The sequence below is a fragment of the Panulirus ornatus genome, chromosome 17 (genome assembly GCF_036320965.1).
Source record: "Panulirus ornatus isolate Po-2019 chromosome 17, ASM3632096v1, whole genome shotgun sequence".
Lineage (NCBI taxonomy): Eukaryota > Metazoa > Arthropoda > Malacostraca > Decapoda > Palinuridae > Panulirus > Panulirus ornatus.
In genome coordinates this window covers 32,961,946-32,983,332 of record NC_092240.1, presented here as the reverse complement: position 1 = coordinate 32,983,332, position 21,387 = coordinate 32,961,946, and the positions used below count along the sequence as shown (strand labels likewise).

At 41.2% G+C, this 21,387-nt stretch overlaps 1 protein-coding gene across 2 annotated transcripts in view; it reads right to left on the bottom strand.

Moving 5' to 3' along the window:
- The window catches only part of LOC139754664 (uncharacterized), a 337,643-nt gene that overhangs the window by 209,926 nt on the left and 106,330 nt on the right, over positions 1–21,387 (bottom strand). The gene's annotated exons all lie outside the window — the stretch shown is intronic.

Below are 21,387 nucleotides of genomic sequence, written 5' to 3'. Positions count from 1 at the left end.
TCACATGCTTGAACTTAGCATGGGCATTATAGTCCACAGGAGCAAATGAATTCTCAAGAAAATAGCCCAAAATCCCTCACAAGGAATGTACTTATGAGAATTCTTTTCAATAATAATAGCATTAATCTAGGTGTTCTATTCTGCATCTTGAGCCACTTTGGGGTGCCAAAGACTCCTACTCTAAAAATGTGTACCACTCACTGAAATTGTTTTATTTTGTCTACCATCCAATGCCTCACGGAACAAGGGACAAACCCCACCCAAAAAATTATCATTATCATTATAATTATCATTACAATATTATATTATCATGTCTGACTGCACTGTACGGTATTCTTTTTGATAAACTTATTCTTTGATAAACTTCACCCTGGGAACCACTGAAGTAGAGGGGACTAAATGGAAGTAATCATGGTAATACGTCTTTTCTAGCACATATGACAAGAAAAATACAAGGCGGCACTACCATTTGGGTATTGGAAGGTTAGTGACAACAGGGTAGTGAGCAAGCACAACAGTGTACATTAATTTCCCATCCCCATCCCAAGATGCAATCTTTTTCTTTCCGCTTCACATACATGTGGGTTGCTGGCATTCAGTCCACAAACATGCACTTGCTCCAGTTTATACATAACATCTGACAACATATAACTCACACAACTCTTGAACATGAATAACACCAGCTGAATCTGGGGGTTTGTGAAAGTTTATAAAATCAAAATAATTAAGAGTACTTAAGAAAAGACAAAACACATAAGGATATGACAATAATGGCAAGTGACACAAGACACAAAATAATAATCATATGGTGGCCCACATGCTGACTTCTTTCAGCAAACTGGCTTTTAAAGACAACAAATCTGTCACACAAGAAAGAAGGCTGGCTAGTAATGTTAGTATCATACACTGACAGGTAATAATCACTTGCAGAGACTATCACTATGAAATATCTAAAGGGGAGAAAGGAACACAGTTGACACTCTTATCAAGCTGGTCATACATCTCAATTCTGCCTCACCGGAAGCCCTTTTTTCCTTTCCCACAGAGATAAAGAAAGATGCCCAAGAATAATTACCAGTCGTTAACCCATGGGAAGAGGTCTGTGATGGCACTCTATCATTCTCTTTGGGGGTTTATGGTCTGTTGTGGTTCTCTGAACTACAGCCTTAGTGATATGACTTCACTGATCACTGGGTATACTTGTTGAAGTGGAAGGCATAAGGATAACTGTGGCAAACCCATTGGGTTGCTAAATCCAAGACATCACCTAAAAGAGGCGGGACCTGACACTAGACATACATTGGCAACCAACTCATATATCTACAGGTCCTTCACACAAGAGAAAACTGATTCCATCACTCAGCCACATACCATTAGAGAGGCAACAGTTGCCGCTGGGCAGGTGCCAATGCTGAGTATGACAAGGAGTGCTAAACTGGGATGTCGATAATACCTCGACATCAGGCCAGTCACCAAATTACAGAGATTGAGGCACTGAGCTTCTACGAATCTATATGGCAGCGCAACACAGTCTAGTACGGGTTCCAGTGTCCCTTAGAAAAATATCCTGACATACTTGTCCAACAAGTTGGTTCTTACCAAGGGGACTCTACACCCCGAAGTGGTTTTACTGGGCCAACAGATAAACAGAACTGCATCTTTCCTTTCATTTTACTAGCATCACGTTAGGTGGAGCAGCTCTCATTCGAGAACTTCACGTTTCGGCTGAAAAAAAAAAAAAGGCAATTAACGCACTCTAGGTGACGGGTGAGTTAAGTATGAATGACATAGGTGCGTTCCACCTGTTGAAGCGGAAAATAAGATAAGTGAAGTGCATTACATACAAGTCTGTTACCCCCGGTATCACTTGCTGATGCACCATATCCGGCACATCGGCAGAGTTAAATACATGCTATACAACAGAACATTGCAAGCAACACATGCTCTTCAGTAAAGACATGTGTCAGTATGAATTAACACTGAAATACGCCAGTTTAACCCACTCATAAAAAGAAATAATGAACAGGGAACTGTTCCTTGCTTGACTGTCTACAAGGAACGGATTTATGACAAACGAAGCATACCTAACATGATCTACACTTACTTCATTCAACATCCATCGGAACATGTGAGAGTACGGGTAGATGTACCATGCACTTGCCTTTAATAAAAATTTGGCTTGAAGGGTGGTTTCTCTGTGTACTTCATTTTTCACATAACACTAAAAAGATAGCATTATCTGAACCAATGGACAATTTCCTGATTTTTTCTTTATATCTTACAATGTTACGCAATATTCTCATTTGCTTTCTTTCAGACATAACAGATAACGTTTCGGTGTACCATCCTCCTGGACTGTGATGGGTTACCTTTCCTTAGCCACGGATGTGCTAAGATATCCCAGTATCAAGACAAAGCTGATCCACTGAGCATCCACGGTCTATTAACTCTTCACATGCTAACAAACCTGAATGTTTTGTCTCTCGGTTAAGAAATTATTCCAAGACGTCATCTACTCACTTTCTATCTTTCGTTGTTTTACCCATCACACACATTACGGAAACTGGTTTGTGTAGTTCTGTGAGATTTTCCAATCACCTTTCTTGAATACGAAGCTTTCCCTCATCTGTATCTCTGCAACTACAACTATTTGCCGAACAGTATTTCAAGCAGCGCAGCCACTGTATTTGCACATCTCATCAAGATATGTAGAGATTTCGCTAAAATTACAGTTTCGGACATATACCAGTATAGAAGTTAGCTCTGTGATTTACTAATGGTTTGCGACGTTTTGCATAATTCTGATGTTCATTTCTACAGCAAATCACTAACTTTAGAGATATCCCCCCCCCCCCACTTATCCAACGAAAATGGGGGAGCCCCTGTGGGAACCAGGGTTTTGGGTGGGGTAAATGACAAAATTCATATTTCCCAGAAATGAAGGTCACAACTGTTCATGACATTAATAACCACCAGTAACACCATTCCAACCAAACTAAACCTAACCTAACCATGGACTAATGTAACACTTTCTATAACTTAACGCACACCGCTCGTGCTTACCTTACCTAGGACTCACACACAGGTGGGATCGTCGAGGTCCTCCTCATCATACACAAAGCACACTGTTCAGGGTTCCTCAGACTCCAACTGCGGGGTTGGAACTTGCTGGCAGTGACGCAGAAGTAGTGAAGACTCCTCTTCTCGCTGTACTGTGTGACAAGTATCGTGACAAGTACTGCTTGAAGTATACGGCCTTGTTCTTTGGCCGCTTTACCCCCACCCATTGTCACTCCACAAACGCCCCGTATACTGCGTGTGCATATTGGAGATATTACGATCAACTTTATCATTGTTCATCATAAGGTGGTCGTAACCGTGGTTCTCCAGGCTCTTGTAGGCTCGCCATAGTTGTCTCTAGCAGTATAAACTTCGTGATTAAAGGAATCAATGTAGCATGGCGCGTTAACGTGCAACAGGTCCTACGAGGGGAATGACATAATTTCTTGAACTGCCTTTAATGAGGCCACACCCATGGATGTCACTCAGAACGCGTCCTCTCTCATATTTCGTTTTCCAAACTGTGATGGTCGATATCCCCAATAATACTATGGCTGACTACTGATGGTCAAACCAGTATTCCTTCAGTTCCAAACAGAAAATGCTCCAGTCGACGACACTCGCACTGGGATACAGGTTCAGACCTTATGGATCCCGGATAATGACCAACAGAAAAAAAATATAAATTAGCTTCGACAGATCGAGATGTGCACCATCGACAAATGTTCCCTTAAAATGTGACACATGATAATTATACTTCTTCCTCATTAACACTTGAGAATAACTCTTCCACAAAACCAAGCATGTTTGTCAGCTCGGTAACCGCAAGGTTGGTTATACTTCACACACAATTCACTTTATTCTTGAAGAAATTTCCACACTTCGCCGTCTTTACAGTAATATCTAATATAAAATCCTACGACAGGCACGAAGTAGTCATGATCACAGGGACGATATGGTGGAAATTACTGAAAAAAATGGAAGTTCAAGAGCGTGACTGCGAAGGGCCTATATCGAGCTGTAATTGGATGATACAAATTCATACCGACCAATCAGCGTCCAGAGAAGAAGAGCACATGGTCAGACTCTTGATCATGCGCACTACAGCCTCACCACCATAGCACAGGTGTGACCAACCCTCATCACTTAATCAATGGACTTTGAAAAAAATACAGTAACTTACAACATAAGCGTCGTAAGTTCTTAGATAAGTAATCAATCATTTGCGGGAGAAACATTATGAAATAAAAGGGTCTTAAAACTGCGTAAGACACTGATTCCAAGACAAAATTTCAAAATTCGCTGGAAGTCCAAAACAGAAATTATACAAAGATCTCATCCAGACCTCGACAATTACATGGGTCAGATTGCTTAAATTACCAAGATATATATAGTTCATATTATCTTATATGCCTTCCAAGACTTCTCCCCCGTCCCATCTTACCAATGGAAGATGCGTCCACTATGAAAACTTTTAAACATCATTCAGCCCAATATTCATTCTTCATCCTCATTATTTCTTCCCTCCGAATCCCTCAGCTTCATTTGCTGCTCCTTAACTGGAAATTTGTTCCTAACGAACTCCACAATTAACTTATTCAAGTTTCCATGCTCCTCTCTCCTTAGCTTACGTTACTCGTTTCTTGCTTTATCTTTCTCATGTCTGCTAGCTAGTGTCGTTTAAATCATCTCCCCTCAGCATTTTCGCTTTATAGCATGCTTAAAATAAAGTGCTTCTCTTTTTTTTTTTATCTTCTCAATCTGCATCTACTGGTACGCATAACGACTCCAATGTAGATTTCACAGACGCCTCTTAACGCATTGCTATAACTACCTTTCCTAATTTGTATAAAGAGCTTGATAAGTTTTCATTTCCATTTCCTCTTACGGTCCTGTGTACGCTCTGATCCTCTCGATTCCTCGGTAACCACAAAGTAAAAATCAAAGAATACATGATTACTTTTTCCAACTGCTGTATCGTATCTGATTTGTTCAATTTCCATGCTAATACAGTGTAAAGACAAGAAGGTCTGAGCCCTCAGTCCCTACAACTATAAGATTAGCAGCTACATAGAGATATCTGACCAATGGGGATTCATTTACCATCTCGATGTACACCTTAAAATATCCAAACCTATTTAACTTCACTTTACAGACTATCTGACGATATTCTATGTTCGATTCGGGCAGCAGGTTGATATTAAAATTCGTTTGTGCCTATGGCTTTGCATCAAATATGTGATAACTTTACATCAAACCTAGTTCTGACGAAGTTACTTTGTTTTACAACTTGAATGACAACATTAAGAATATCTTAAATGTTTCGTAACAGCGAAACAATCAAATTTGTTAAAATGTTGTTTTGCAAGTTTCGAGACACGATTTTACGTGTTTCCTGTCGTCGAAAATGGTGGATGTATTTGTCAAAACAAGGTATTAGTAAACGTGTGGTGTTTTGCTGGTCAGACTAACACGTGAATATAAAAAACTGGAATGAAAATGGCAGAAAACAAATCTATTGGTATTTCAAAATCATATATTGTATTTCGGAAACAGTCGTCAGTTTTATATAATAGGTGGCCCTCCTGAATGCAATTTATTTCCAAATATTCATAAAAGAATCTTAGACATGGATTTCGCCTTAATTACGTTAGCTTATACAACCTATATCTGAATGAAGATAAAGAATGTTGAAAGGTCATAAAAATATTTGCTGATGTTGCAGAGGACTAAACCAAATGATCAGTAACAAACCGATTTTTTTTTTCCATTGTTAATGAATTAACACGACTAAACACTACATCATTTAGAACTGAAATCTAGTGGTGAATCAGACCAGATGCAGGCGAATGTCTGATGATTCCTACTTGTTTCGGGGCTCAAACTTGACCTAGCCTTCTAATGCTTGAGAAACTACATGGTTTCCTCTCGTTCCACAATGACTGATCTTGTCACGTTCAGGTGGGACAATCCCGGCACCCTCCGCTGGATCATCTATTTTTTATATCAAATTTTAGTAAAGTCGCAGCTTTTCATTCTCTTTAAAGTGAAGATAAAGAAAAAAATAACACTTTCATGGGTGTAATGGGTGACAAGGATGTACATAAAAACTATAAAGCCATACAAACTAATCAACTCATCTCTCTACTAAAATGTTTCATCAAAATACGGTGCGTTTGTGGTAGTGTAGAACTTTTTTTTTGTCATTACAAGGATAAAAAAATATATATAAATCGTTTTAGCAAAATGCGATTTTACCATAATCGGTCGAGTCCAGGAAATACTGAGACAAAGTTCTGAACAACTGCACGTCCGGCCGTTAACAACAGATTCACAGGAAATTCCTTTTCGCCTGTGTCTGGTCGGCGGACTTGGCGAGAGTCAGACTGCTCTTGTAGGTCAGATGTACGGTGGCTGTCTGTGTGGAGGGTGGTGCCCTCTGATATGAAATGTCCTTGAGCAAATTTCGTCAAAGTTACTTCGAACACTGCAGGGACCACCGGAGTGCCTAACCAAAGAGCCGTGGTAAGGTCCATGATGAGGGAGATAGATGTAGCGCCAGTGACAGGGAAGGTGACATGGTTGATGGCTGCAAGTGAGGCAGGGTAGGTACCTAGCTTGTGCAAGTGTGTGGTAATACTGTGGTTAAAGGTCGGGGAGGTGGATGTGACGTAGGGAGGCCATGAAGTCAACCTCCCCACAGTCTTGGGTAGGTACCATAAACATCCATACTTGAGGAACAGTGCGTTTGCGGCATATCACTGCACAGCCATGCGTCTTCTTATGTCAACGCACTCTGTCTGCAAGAGGCCACCAAACACAGACGATCCACGACTCTTAAAATTGACCTCCTGCAGGTATGCAGGTGCCCACTAGACGTGAGACGCTCGGAGTCATGAGTTCAAGGATCAAAACGTGCCTGGTGTTCCCATGATAGGATCTTGTTTACGATTGAATAACATTTTTATAGATGTACACGTAATCGATGTAAGATCAGCGAGACAAAGGATTTAACCCACCCTGTGTTGGAGTAACGCCAGCTAGGATTACAAGACAAAGAGCCCTATGAAAAGGGCGTCTAGTGACACAACATACTGACACGGGCTTCTAGTGACAGGAGGCAGAGAAGTACTTTCTGAACTTAGTGAAGCTCTGTTCAAGATTTTGGAGGGTCCCTCCTTCCTCTTTCTAGCGGCCTGCTATATACAAGTAAAGGAGGGGATAGGGTGGGGCAGAGTGTGAAGGGGTCCCTGAATGTTACAGATACTGGATATTAAGTCTAATCGTGCAGTTTCTATGGATTGCGACAACGGACAATGATCTCCAAATCGAACACCCCGGGTGTTGCCATCCTCAGGAAGACAAACGTTTAAAATGCTGTGTATGTTTAATATACACAAGCAATAAATATCACAAGAGGCTGACGCTAGGGGCGAGGTGAGCAAATATATTAGGAAATGATGTGAAGAAGTGTCACTGTTTATAACAATTCAATTGGTAAAGTACAATCATAAATAGCAACACTGGCAACTGTTTATTCAAAGCTATGCCATGGAAAAATCCTATTCGTGTGCCACCTAATCATATCACTATTATTCTTACCATTAAGGGGAAGTATTCTGAAACCTTTAGACTGCCTGAACCAAGAACATAAGAGGACGAAAAAAGTTGGGTAACATCCAATCTAATCCAATTTAATCCAAACAGAAGACTACAAAGAGCAATTAAGTCAAACCTGCTCATCACACAGTAAAGGTGTTCTCATTCTTCTTTTCAATCTGATATTAGCTGGAAACGGGTTCAGATAGGGGATATCATGAGCAGGAAACTGTGACAGGGTCCACAAAATGAAACAAGAGAAAGGGATGAAGCATGTATCACCAGAGAGTGACAGTTTGGAGATTCTGGTTGAAATATTTGCAATGATATTAACAATAATAATAATAATAATAATAATAATAATAATAATAATAATAACAACAATAATAAATTAGCAGAAATGGAGAGTTAGCGACGGATGAAAAGAAACAAAAAATAAATTTAAAGATCATGAGGTGTCATGATATGACAGAGGAACTCTGGAAATTACGAATCAAAATAAATGATCTTAAGTCATCAGATGAAGGGGTTGACAAATCACGTAACAAGAAAAGGTCAGAAGGGGTTATTCTGCATGTCCTTGAGGCTGTCGAACATGAGATAATGCCCGTAATACTGACGACACCAACGATTGAAAGAAGTGGGCAGGGCGATGTAGTTCATAAGGCTAGGCAACAGATTCAGGGCATGTTAACTGATGCAACGGGGGAGGAATCTGGGGTCACTGAAACTGGGGTACCCAGGACACTGAGTGAAGCTGCAGGTACTGTTACAGACAAACCAATTAGCAAAATTCATGGCTCGTTAGATGAGAATTTCAGATAAGTGCAAAGGCTTCAGGATCTGCTCTTATTAAAAAGAGGAGATCACAGAGAAAGCCATAGACAGTTTGATGAAGCACTATTGATAAACTAAGCTGCAAGGTTAGTTAACCAGGAGCTCGACTGACTCTTAAGTCTCTGATTATTTTTGGAGTGAAGAACATACACCAAGTAAAGAAAGCAAGGGAAAGAAAGAAAAATGCTCATTAAAGAGTTAACAAAAGTAAATTAATTGCCAGATGCAGTTATGTGTAATAAAGGAAAGAATAAGAAATGGTAGATGTATCAAGTTATGCTTACATATGATTTGAAGTCATCTAGTCAGGATGTACTAAAAAAAACTAAGAAACTTAAAACCAATGTGGAACTGAGTTTGGTATTCATCAAGCATGGTAGACCAAGGGAAGGGAGGGGACGGAAAAGAGCAAAAAACAGTCAGGAGGCAAAAAACGGGAGAGGCCAAATGTGGCAAGAGAACAGACCACCCCCGCCAGTGCTGTAGAGAGGTTAGAAACATCAGAGATTGGTAACTGCTGACTGGAGGTATTCTATATAAATGCTTATGGACTACTAATACATGGTAAAGAGCTAGAATTTAAGGACCGTATAGCATAAGGGAAAACGCAATTGTTTTGGTTGGTGTTGAGGAAACGAAGCTTCTTGAGAGATAGGATCTCACTTGTTCTGTCCAGGAAGGTATACGATAGCATTGGAGGAAAGAAAAGACAAAAAGAGGAGGACAGCCCCTCCTAGTAAGAGATAACTTTAAGTTTCCTGAAACAGTAGTAGATGAGTCATCCAAACATTACATAATGGGAAGGCTAACTAAAGGAAATAAGTGCATGGTTAAGCTGATGATATATAATCCTGTAAAGAATTTTACCGATCAAGAACAAATACACAATGACAACAACGACTCAACACTCAGCGTGGTACATGAAACAGTAAATCCTGCACTTCTCCGAGAAGGTAAAGCACTGATAACGTGGGATCTCAACTATAAGGAGAGCGCCTGGCGGAATTTTGATTCTCACGGTCACAGGCAATGATGGAGACAGCTTCCTAGAGTGAATACTTCACACAGACGAGCATGGACATTGAAAATATCATATATGATACACCACTTGGGAAAAACTGATCATGTAATGGTTAAGTATGATTATGTGGTAAACGAGAAAGTTAGAACGGCAGTGATGAGGCGACCTGAGGAGGAGATATAATGGTGAAAAATTACACAGAACGTAATTCTTATGGTAACATAGACTGGGAAGTGGAGTTTAGTTGCCAAGAACCAAGGTATTGCGGTGAGAGCTTTGTTCTGTGAAGTTTTAAAGTGAAGCAGCTGAAACAAAGTTTATAAAAGGTATGAGATCGAGGAACGAGTATACCAGGATAAGAAAGGAGGAACAGAAATTTTGAGAATAATATTGTGGACAAGGTAGGTGAAACACTATGTTTTGCTTAAATTTGTCCGGAATAGATATCTTGTCGGTTAAGGAGCAGCTAATCAGGCTATGGGATTCAGAGGGAAAAATAGTTGAGGATGACGTAAGGATATGCAAGGAACTGAATAACATGTTAAAAAGTGTTTTCACAGTGGAGAACTCGATAGGACCAACGCTAGTAAGGCAGGAAGGAAAAGATGCAACAGAAAACAATGGTATAACTGAATAAGACATTGAAAACAATACTAAAAGGTCTTAACCCACGCAAGTCTCATGGCCCAGATCAAATTTCACCACATGTACTGAAGATACACCCTAGGTAGACCACCTAAAATACTGTTCAAGATCTCCCTGGATAAAAGCATTATCCACAGTTCTAGTGGAAAACAGCAAACGTCATACCCATTTCTAGGAAAGGAGACCGAAAAGAGGTGGTGAACTACACACCTATTTCCTTCACGAGGAGTTAATCTAAGAGCAAATGGATGACTTACTGTAGAGGAGAAAGTGTCTAAGTGCGATACAACACGGTTTTAGGGAAAGATCATGGGTAACGAACCCCTTCTATGACAGACTGAGCCGTGTTTTAAACAAAAGAGAGCTTGGTAGAATGGTATCTCGGCAGCCGAAAGTATCTGACCCTGCACAGATTGGGAAGGTGATCAGATAACTGGGATACCAAGCAGAGATAAGGAGGAGACTCTCCTGACGTATTTTAGATCATAATCCAGGAAGTAAACAAAGGACATGTCAGTAGAGCCTTTTCCAAATGGGTGGAGGTCACCAGTGGCGTGCCTCAGAGTACTGTCTTGGGACTGTTACTCTTCGTGGTCTAGGTGAATGCCTTGCCTGAAGGTACAGACTCCTACCTCAGTATGTGTCGTAGAGGTCACGATGGAAGTGGAAAGCGATCTGTCTTTCATATATAAGAGGTCCCTGGAGACTCCAGAGTTGGTCTGATACACGATTGATGAAACTCAACCCGAGCAGATGCATGATAATGATCGGATGAAGTGGGAAAAAAAAGGCACAATTATGATCTTATCGAGCAGGAAATGAGCTTTAGAATTCTGTGCGTGAGAATGACTTGCTAGTCAGCATCGCCCCCAAACCTATCACTAGAGTCTTAGGATAATGGTGAAGGAGACAAAATGTCTGCAGCCAAATATTAGAATAGCTTTCAGGTAAGGAAGTATTAGCAAGCTTTTCACATCCTAACTAAGGGCAAAACTAAAATATGTTTCTCAAGTTTCGTTACTGCAACTCAAGAAGCACAAGGAGCTATTAGAGGTCTAGAGGAGAGCAGCAAATATGATAAAAGAATTAAGAAAGCCAAGACACGAAGGAAGGCTAAAAAAAAAAAAAAAGACAAAATGCCTATCCTGGAAGACAGAAGAATGAGTGGTGACTTGATCAAAACGTTTTAAAACAGATCGATGACGTGGACAGTGAATACCAGGTCTACGAGTAATATGAGAATAAAACAACCAGAGGACATAACATGAAACTAAACAAGAAACTTGTTAAAAAAAAAAAAAGATGCACAGAAGTATTCTAATAGCATAAGAGCGGTGGCGAATGGCTGTGGACGTGGTTAATACAGACAGTATGTATACATAAACCTAATAACGTGTATGATAAGAGATGGGCGCCAACGAGTGTATAAGTTCCTCCCTGTACAGTACGTATAAGTAATCACATACCTTACTAACGCTGCCCTTTATAACACGATATTACTTCCAAGCCCAGAGTGTTATTTCTTCCGGTTTGCATTTTGATGACTGAGGGAGAACTTTCTCACAGTCTGAATTACTCTCTTTTATGATGCTATTCATCCGAGGGCTCCCAGTGTCGGTAATTTCATCAACAGTGTTGTTTCCCACCTGTCTCCATTTGATGCGTGGTAGGTTCAGGTCCTCTTAGGCAAGTATATTTGGGACTAGATTTCTAAGGAGGTCAAGACATGAGTCTTTGTTTCTCATTTGTTCCAGTGTTCCATCGTCCTAGTTGTTACCAGTCGGTGTTTCAACGTTCCGGCCACCATTAGCCAGGGTTCCATCGTCCCGGTCACCACCAGCCAATGTTCCTCCATCGTCTCGGTCAACATCACCCAGTGTTCCATTGTCCCCGTCACCACCAGTCAGCGTTCCATCTTCCGGGTCATCATCAGCAAGTGTTCCAATGTCACGATCACCGCCAGCTAGTGTTCCATCGTTCCGGTCACTATCAGCCAGTGTTCCATCGTTCCGGTCACTATCAGCCAGTGTTCCATCGTTCCGGTCACCATCAGCCAGTGCTCCATCGTTCCGGTCACCATCAGCCAGTGTTCCATCGTTCCGGTCACTATCAGCCAGTGTTCCATCGTTCTGGTCACCATCAGCCAGTGCTCCATCGTTCCGGTCACCATCAGCCAGTGCTCCATCGTTCCAGTCACCATCAGCCAGTGCTCCATCGTTCCGGTCACCATCAGCCAGTGCTCCATCGTTCCGGTCACCATCAGCCAGTGTTCCATCGTTCCGGTCACCATCAGCTAGTGTTCCATCGTCCCGGTCACCATCAGCCAGTGTTCCACTGTCACGATCACCGCCAGCCAGTGTTCCATCGTCCCGGTCACCATCAGCCAGTGTTTCATCGTCCCGGTCATCACCAGTCAGTGTTCCATCGTCACGATCACCAGCAGCCAGTGTTCCATCGTTCCAGTTACAACCAGCGGGTGTTGCATCGTCTTGAATGATTCATAACCTAACCTAACCCCTAAGTATCTGGATGTAATGTACTGACGTGGTTCAGGGATGAGAAGACTTACCTTGCGTAAGATATTTTTGTAAACTCCCGGATGTTATTATAAGTGCTCTCCTGCAGAAGCTGGTGACTGAGTTTGGTAAAGTGTGTGAAAGAAGAAAGTTAAGAGTAAATGTGAATAAGAGCAAGGTTATTAGGTACAGTAGGGTTGAGGGTCAAGTCAATTGGGAGGTAAGTTTGAATGGAGAAAAACTGGAGAAAGTAAAGTGTTTTAGATATCTGAGAGTGGATCTGGCAGCGGATGGAACCATGGAAGCGGAAGTGGATCATAGGGTGGGGGAGGGGGCGAAAATCCTGGGAGCCTTGAAGAATGTGTGGAAGTCGAGAACATTATCTCGGAAAGCAAAAATGGGTATGTTTGAAGGAATAGTGGTTCCAACAATGTTGTATGGTTGCGAGGCGTGGGCTATGGATAGAGTTGTGCGCAGGAGGATGGATGTGCTGGAAATGAGATGTTTGAGGACAATGTGTGGTGTGAGGTGGTTTGATCGAGTAAGTAACGTAAGGGTAAGAGAGATGTGTGGAAATAAAAAGAGCGTGGTTGAGAGAGCAGAAGAGGGTGTTTTGAAATGGTTTGGGCACATGGAGAGAATGAGTGAGGAAAAATTGACCAAGAGGATATATGTGTCGGAGGTGGAGGGAACGAGGAGAAGTGGGAGACCAAATTGGAGGTGGAAAGATGGAGTGAAAAAGATTTTGTGTGATCGGGGCCTGAACATGCAGGAGGGTGAAAGGAGGGCAAGGAATAGAGTGAATTGGATCGATGTGGTATACCGGGGTTGACGTGCTGTCAGTGGATTGAATCAGGGCATGTGAAGCGTCTGGGGTAAACCATGGAAAGCTGTGTAGGTATGTATATTTGCGTGTGTGGACGTGTGTATATACATGTGTATGGGGGTGGGTTGGGCCAATTCTTTCGTCTGTTTCCTTGCGCTACCCCGCAAACGCGGGAGACAGCGACAAAGCAAAAAAAGAATATATATATATATATATATATATATATATATATATATATATATATATATATATATATATATATTCCTATGAGTCCACGGGGAAAATGGAACGCGATAAGTTCCCAAGTGCACTTTCGTGTAATAATCAAATAATCAGAGGAGATACAAGAAAGAAATATTAGTCAGTTGATATACAACGAAGAGACGTAGCTAGAAGGCCATTTGATAAACCAGTGATAGTCCAAGACATACAACGAGCGTATCATAAACTTATCATGTGGACAAGAACTGGAATTGTTTACAAATTTTATCAAAAGTAAAGCTATCCAATTTGTACAGACCTTCACTTATATCAAGGTTATAATTCTTTGTGTATTTAATAACAGAAGATTCAGTGATATTTCTCGTGGTACTGGAGTTAGAGTTAATAACAGAGATGGCATTACTCCAGTCAGTATACAATGATCATGGTTTTTAACGTGATTAAACAAGGCATTTGATTCTTGTCCTGTTCTTACACTATATTCACGTTGCTTAAGTCTAACAGAAAGATCCTTACCAGTCTGCCTAACCTAAAACTTATCGCAATTTCTACGTGGCACTTTATAGATGCATCCAGGAGAATTTTTTGGTCAGTTCCTGATTAAGATATTCTTTATAGTATTATTGTTGCTGAAGGCAACTTTTACATTAAAGGATTTAAGCAACATAGGACGTAAAGTAAAATTATTATTAAAAGGGAGAACTAAAAAATTCTTGGTGCCAATGGGAGGGTTGGGTTCAACTCTATAAAATGATTTCTTTGCTAACTTCAGGGATTTATCAATGAAAGATCTAGGGTGCTTTAACTTAGATCCAATACAATATATCTTGTCAAACTCATCATCAACAAAACTCTGTCATGATGAGTTGAGTAATAATGAATATATGAGCATACATTGATAGGTTTTCTGCATATGCCGAACTTGTTTCCTTGTCTATGGATCATGCAATCTAAAAATGGTAACATACCATCATTTTCATTTTCTATAGTAAATATGATGGAAGGTACTAAATTGTTAAGTAAGGGGAGAAATGTTTGTAAAGTCTAAATGTTAGAAACTATGATCATTGTATTGACTGGAGTAATGCCGTCTCAGTTATTAACTCTAACTCCAGTACCAAGAGAAATATCATTGAATCTTCTATGATCAAATACACAAAGAATTATAACCTTAATATCAGTGAAGGTATATACAAATTGGATAGCTTTATTGTTGATAAAATTTGTAAACGATTCCCCCCCTTGTCCACATAAGTTGTCTGTCTTGGACACTTACGTGTTTACTAAATGGCGTCCTTGATATGTCTCTTGGTTGTATATCAACTGACTGTTATACTTCTTGTATCTCCCCTGATGATGTGATTATTACACGAAAGTGCACTTGGGAACTTATCGTGTTTCATATTCCCTGTGGACTCATAGGAATATACTTGATCACGCGCAAAACTGTGATCCTTTCCAATATATATATATATATTCTTTTTTTTTTTTATTCCAAAGGAAGGAACAGAGAAGGGGGCTGGATGAGGATGTTTCCTCAGCGGCCCAGTCCTCTGTTCTTAACGCTACCTCGCTGACGCGGGAAATGGCGAATAGTATGAAAGAAAGAAAAGATATATATATATATATATATATATATATATATATATATATATATATATATATATATATATATATATATATATAGTGTGATAAGAAAGTTCTACGAGCTAGCCTTTATTCAAAAGATATTGTATTGAACATACGTCCATACAACATTTCTCTAAGCGGTCTCCTTTAAAGTAATGTCCCTCGGGATGACAGGCAAGTGTCCCAATGTTTCTGCCACTTTTAGAAGCAAATCTAGAAGTCTTCAACTGTAAACTAATCGAGTTCCATTTCCACATGATTAGTGATGACTGGAATGTCATCATATCTTCTACCTTTCAGCTTCGAGTTTCGGAAACAAACAAACAAAAAAAAAAACCCTCACATGAAGTCGAGGTCAGGTGAATACGAAAGGTGTGGTATAACTGGTATAACAGGATCTTTTTTTTTTACCTAAGAATTCTTGAATGGAGAAAGCCATGTGTGGAGAAGCTTTGTCATGGTGCAGGAACCATCCACCATTTTCAAACAGCTGGTGGCGGTTACGCCAAACATTATCCCTCCATCGAAACAGAACCTCTTTATAAAAGGCCTGGTTTACTATCTGATGACTGTGAACATATTAATGAGAGAACAATTCCTGTGACTGATGAAGTCTGAGAAGTTTCTGGTCACACCTCGTCGTATATGTGCGTTACTTGTAATATGGTCGTACGTAGTGTGTGACTGTGTCCCTGACTGTTGTAACAAACAAAGCTCTTAACTGGTCACATCATATTAAATACATTGTTACCTAATGTAGAGAAATGCGTATCTCATATATTTCTAGACCTTTGCATGCAAATAGCACGATATTATAATGCAACTATTTGGCTGCATTCATAATTAAAACTGACCAAGTATCAACAAAGAGAATGGATAAACCTGTTCAAGGGCAACTGACTCCTCCGATGACTCATATGAGAAACTGAACATTATTGGCGGTGACGCAACGTACAAAAACCTCGTACGTATGAAGGGAAATTAGTAGTAAGCCATTAGATCTGGAGAATGACCCAGAGATATTTCCTGTGCAACAGGAGCAGCTCATACCAAGCTAAGTCCACCCTACAAAGGTACCTCATAAGTGTACAATATCGTCAAAATACTCTATAGGAATCTATCTTCCCTAATACTGATTGTAGCGCAACTCGAAGCTGCAAGACCCCCTCATAAAAAAGGTCCTAGGGTTTTATGTGTGTGTGTGTGTGTGTGTGTGTGTGTGTGTGTGTGTGTGTGTGTGTGTGTGTGTCTCAATGGATTGAACCAGGGCATGTGAAGCGTCTGGGGTAAATCATGGAAAGTTTTGTGGGGCCTGGATGTGGAAAAGGGGCTGTGGTTTCGCTGCATTACACATAACAGCTAGAGACAGTGTGAACGAATGTGGCCTTGTTGTCTTTTCCTGGCGCCACCTCGCTGGAGGGGTAGGGTGAGGTGGGGTGAGGGTGTGGGGTTCATGCTGTTTCCTGTGTGGTAGGGTGGCGACAGAAATGGATGAAGGCAGCGAGTATGAATAGGTATATGTGTATATATGAATATGTCTACGTAGGTATATGTAATGTAGCGATGAAATGGATAGGTTTGTATATGTGCGTGTCTGGGCATTTATATATTTATTTGCTTTGTCGCTGTCTCCCGCGTTAGCGAGGTAACGCAAGGAAACAGACGAAAGAATGGCCCAACCCGCCCACATACACATGTATATACATACACGTCCACACACACAAATATACATACATATACATCTCAATGTACACATATATATACACACACAGAAATATACATATATACACATGTACACAATTCATACTGTCTGCCTTTATTTACTCCCATCGTCACCCCGCCACACATGGAATAACAACCCCCTCCCCCCTCATGTGTGCGAGGTAGCGCTAGGAAAAGAACAAAGGCACCATTCCTTCACACTCAGTCTCTAGCTGTCATGTAGTAATGCACCGAAACCACAGGCTCCCTTTCCACATCCAGGCCCCACAAAACTTTCCATGATTTACCCCAGACGCTTCACATGCCCTGGTTCAATCCATTGATAGCACGTCGACCCCGGTATACTACATTGTTCCAATTCACTCTATTCCTTGCACACCCTTCACCCTCCTGCATGTTCAGGTCCCGATCACACAAAATCACTTTCACTCCATCTTTCCACCTCCAATTTGGTCTACCACTTTCCTCGTCCTCCCCCTCTGACACATATATCCTCTTGGTTAATCTTTCCTCACTCATTCTCCCCATGCGACCAAACCATTTCAAAACACCCTCTTCTGATCTCTTAACCACACTCTTTTTATTACCACACATCTCTCTTACCCTTTCATTACTTACTCGACCTAACCACCTCACACCACATACTGTCCTCAAACATCGCATTTCCAGCAAATCCACCCTCCTCCGCACAACTCTATCTATAGCCCACGCCTCGCAACCATATAACATTGTTGGAACCACTATTCCTTGAAACATACCTATTTTTGCTTTCCAAGATAACGTTCTCGACTATCACATATTTTTCAATGCTCCCAGAACTTTCGCCCTCTCCCCCAACCTATGATTCACTTCCGCTTCCATGGTTCCATCCGCTGCCAGATCCACTCCCAGATATCTAAAACACTTTACTTCCTCCAGTTTTTCTCCATTCAAACTTACCTCCCAATTGACTTGTCCCTCAACCCTACTGTACCTAATAACCTTGCTCTTATTCACATTTACTCTTAGCTTTCTCCTTTCACACACTTTACCAAACTCAGTCATCAGCTTCTGCAGTTTCTCACGCGAATCAGCCACCAGCGATGTATCATCAGCGAACAACAACTGACTCACTTCCCAAGCTCTCTCATCCACAACAGATTGCATACTTGCCCCTCTATCCAAAACTCTTCCATTCACCTCCCTAACAATCCCATTCATAGACAAATTAAACAACCATGGAAACATCACGCACTCCTGCCGCAAACCCACATTCACTGAGAACCAATCACTTTCCTCTCTTCCTACACGTACACATTCCTTACATCCTCGATAAAAAACTTTTCACAGCTTCTAACAACTTACCTCCCACAACATATATTCTTAATACCTTCCACAGAGCATCTCTATCAACTCTATCATATACCTTCTCCAGATCCATAAATGCTACATACAAATCCATTTGCTTTTCTAAATATTTCTCAAATACATTTTCAAATCAAATACCTGATCCACACATCCTCTACCACTTCTGAAACCACACTGTTCTTCCCCAATTTGATGCTCCGTACATGCCTTCACCCTCTCAATCAATACCCTCCCGTATAATTTCCCAGGAATACTCAACAAACTTATCCCTCTGTAATTTGAGCACTCACTTTTATCCCCTTTGCCTTTGTACAAGGGCACTATGCAAGCATTCCGCCAATCCTCAGGCAACTCACCATGAGTCATACACACATTAAATAACCTTACCAACCAGTCAACAATACAGTCACCCCATGTTTTAATAAATTCCACTGCAATACCATCCAAACCCGCTGCCTTGCCGGCTTTCATATTCCGGAAAGCTTTTACTACCGCTTCTCTGTTTACCAAATCATTCTCCCTAACCCCCTCACTTTGCACACCACCTCGACCAAAACACCCTATATCTGCTACTCTATCATCAAACACATTCGACAAACCTTCAAAATACTCCATCTCCTTCTCACATCACTACTACTTGTTATCACTTCCCCATTAGCCCCTTCACTAATGTTCCCATTTGCTCCCTTGCCTCACGCACTTTATTTACCTCCTTTCAAAACATCTTTTTATTCTCCCTAAAATCTAATGATACTCTCTCACCCCAACTCTCATTTGCCCTCTTCTTCGCCTCTTGTACCTTTCTCTTGACCTCCTGCCTCATTATTTTATACACCTCCCACTCATTTGCATTATTTCCCTGCAAAAATCGTCCAAATGCCTCTCTATTCTCTTTCACTGATAATCTTACTTCTTCATCCCACCACTCACTACCCATTCTAATCTGCCCACCTCCCACGTTTCTCATGCCACAAGCATCTCTTGCCACAAGCCATCACTGCTTCCCTAAATACATCCCATTCCTCCCCGACTCCCCTTACCTCCTTTGTTCTCACCTTTTTCCATTCTGTACTCAGTCTCTCCTGGTACTTCCTCACACAAGTCTCCTTCCCAAGCTCACTTACTCTCACCACTCTCTTCACCCCAACATTCTCTCTTCTTTTCTGAAAACCTCTACAAATCTTCAACTTCGCCTCCACAAGATAATGATCAGACATCCCTCCAGTTGCACCTCTCAGCACATTAACATCCAAAAGCCCCTGTTTCGCGCGTCTATCAATTAACACGTAATCCAATAACGCTCTCTGGCCATCTCTCCTACTTACATACGTATACTTATGACGTAAGGGGAGTTGGGGGAGGAATGGGATGTACTAAGGGAAGCAGTGATGGCTTGCGCAAAAGATGCTCGTGGCAAGAGGCAAGAGAAAGGTGGGAGGTGGGCAGATTAGAAAGGGTAGTGAGTGGTGAGATGAAGAAGTACGATTGTTAGTGAAAGGGAAGAGAGAGGCATTTGGACGATTTTTGCAGGGAAGTAGTGCGAATGACTGGGAGATGTATAAAAGAAAGCGGCAAGAGGTCAAGAGAAAGGTGCAAGAGGTGAAAAAGAGGGCAAATGAGAGTTGGGGTAAGGGAGTATCATTGATTTTAGGGAGAATATAAAGAAGTTTTGGAAAGAGGTAAATAAAGAGCGTAAGACAAGAGAACAAATGGGGACATCGTTGATGGGGATAATGGGGGGGTAATAACAAGTAGTGGTGAAGTGAGAAGGAGATGGAGTGAGTATTTTGAAGGTTTCTTGAACGTGTTTGATGATATGAGTGGCCGATATAGGTCGAGGTGTTCTGCGAAGTGAATGGGTCAGGGAGAATAGTTTGGTGAACAGACAAGAGGTAGTGAAAGCATTACGGAAGATGAAAGCCAGCAAGGCGGCTGGTTTGGATGGTATTGCAGTGGAATTTACTAATAAAGGGGGTGACTGTGTTGTTGACTGGTTGGTAAGGATATTCAATGTATGTATGGTTCATGGTAAAGTGCCTGATGATTGGCGGAATGCATGCATAGTGGAATTGTACAAAGGTAAAGGAGATAAAGGTGAGTGTTCAAATTACAAAGGTATACGTTTGTTCAGTATTCCCAGGGAAATTATATGGGAGGGCACTGATCAAGAGGGTAAAGGCATGTACAGGGTATCAGACTGGGGAAAAACAGTCGTTTCAGATGTGGTAGAGGATGTGTGGATCAGGTGTTTGCTTTGAAGGATGTATTTGAGAAATACTTACAAAAATAGATGGATTTGTTTGTAGCATTTATGGATCGGGAGAAGGCATAGGATTAGAGTTGATGGAAATGTTTTGTGGAAGGTATTAAGAGTATATGGTGTGGGAGGTAAGTTGCGAGAAGCAGTGAAAAGTTTTTATCAAGAATGGAAGGAGCAGTGAAAAGTTTTTATCAAGGATGTAAGGTATGTGTACGAATAGGAAGAGAAGAAAGGGAATGGTTTTCAGTGAATGTCGGTTTCCGGCAGGGGTGCGTGATGTCTCCGTGGTTGTTTAATCTTTTATGGGTAGAGTTGTTAGGGAGGTGAATGCAAGAGTTTTGGAGAGAGGGGCAAGTATGCAGTCTGTTGTGGATGAGAGGGCTTGGGAAGTGAATCAGTTGTTGTTCACTGATGATACAGCGCTGGTGGCTGATTCGCGAAAGAAACTGCAGAAGTTGGTGACTGAGTTTGGTAAAAAGTGTGAAAGAAGAAAGCTGAGAGTAAATGGGCATAAGAGCAAGGTTATTAGGTTCAGTAGGTTTGAGGGACAAGTAAATTGGGAACGGAGAAGAATTGGAGGAAGTGAAGTGTTTTAGATATCTGAGAGTGGATTTAGCAGCATATGTAACTATGTAAGCGGAAGTGAATCATAGGGTGGGGGAAGGGGCGAAAGTTCTGGGAGCGGTGAAGAATGTGTGGAAGG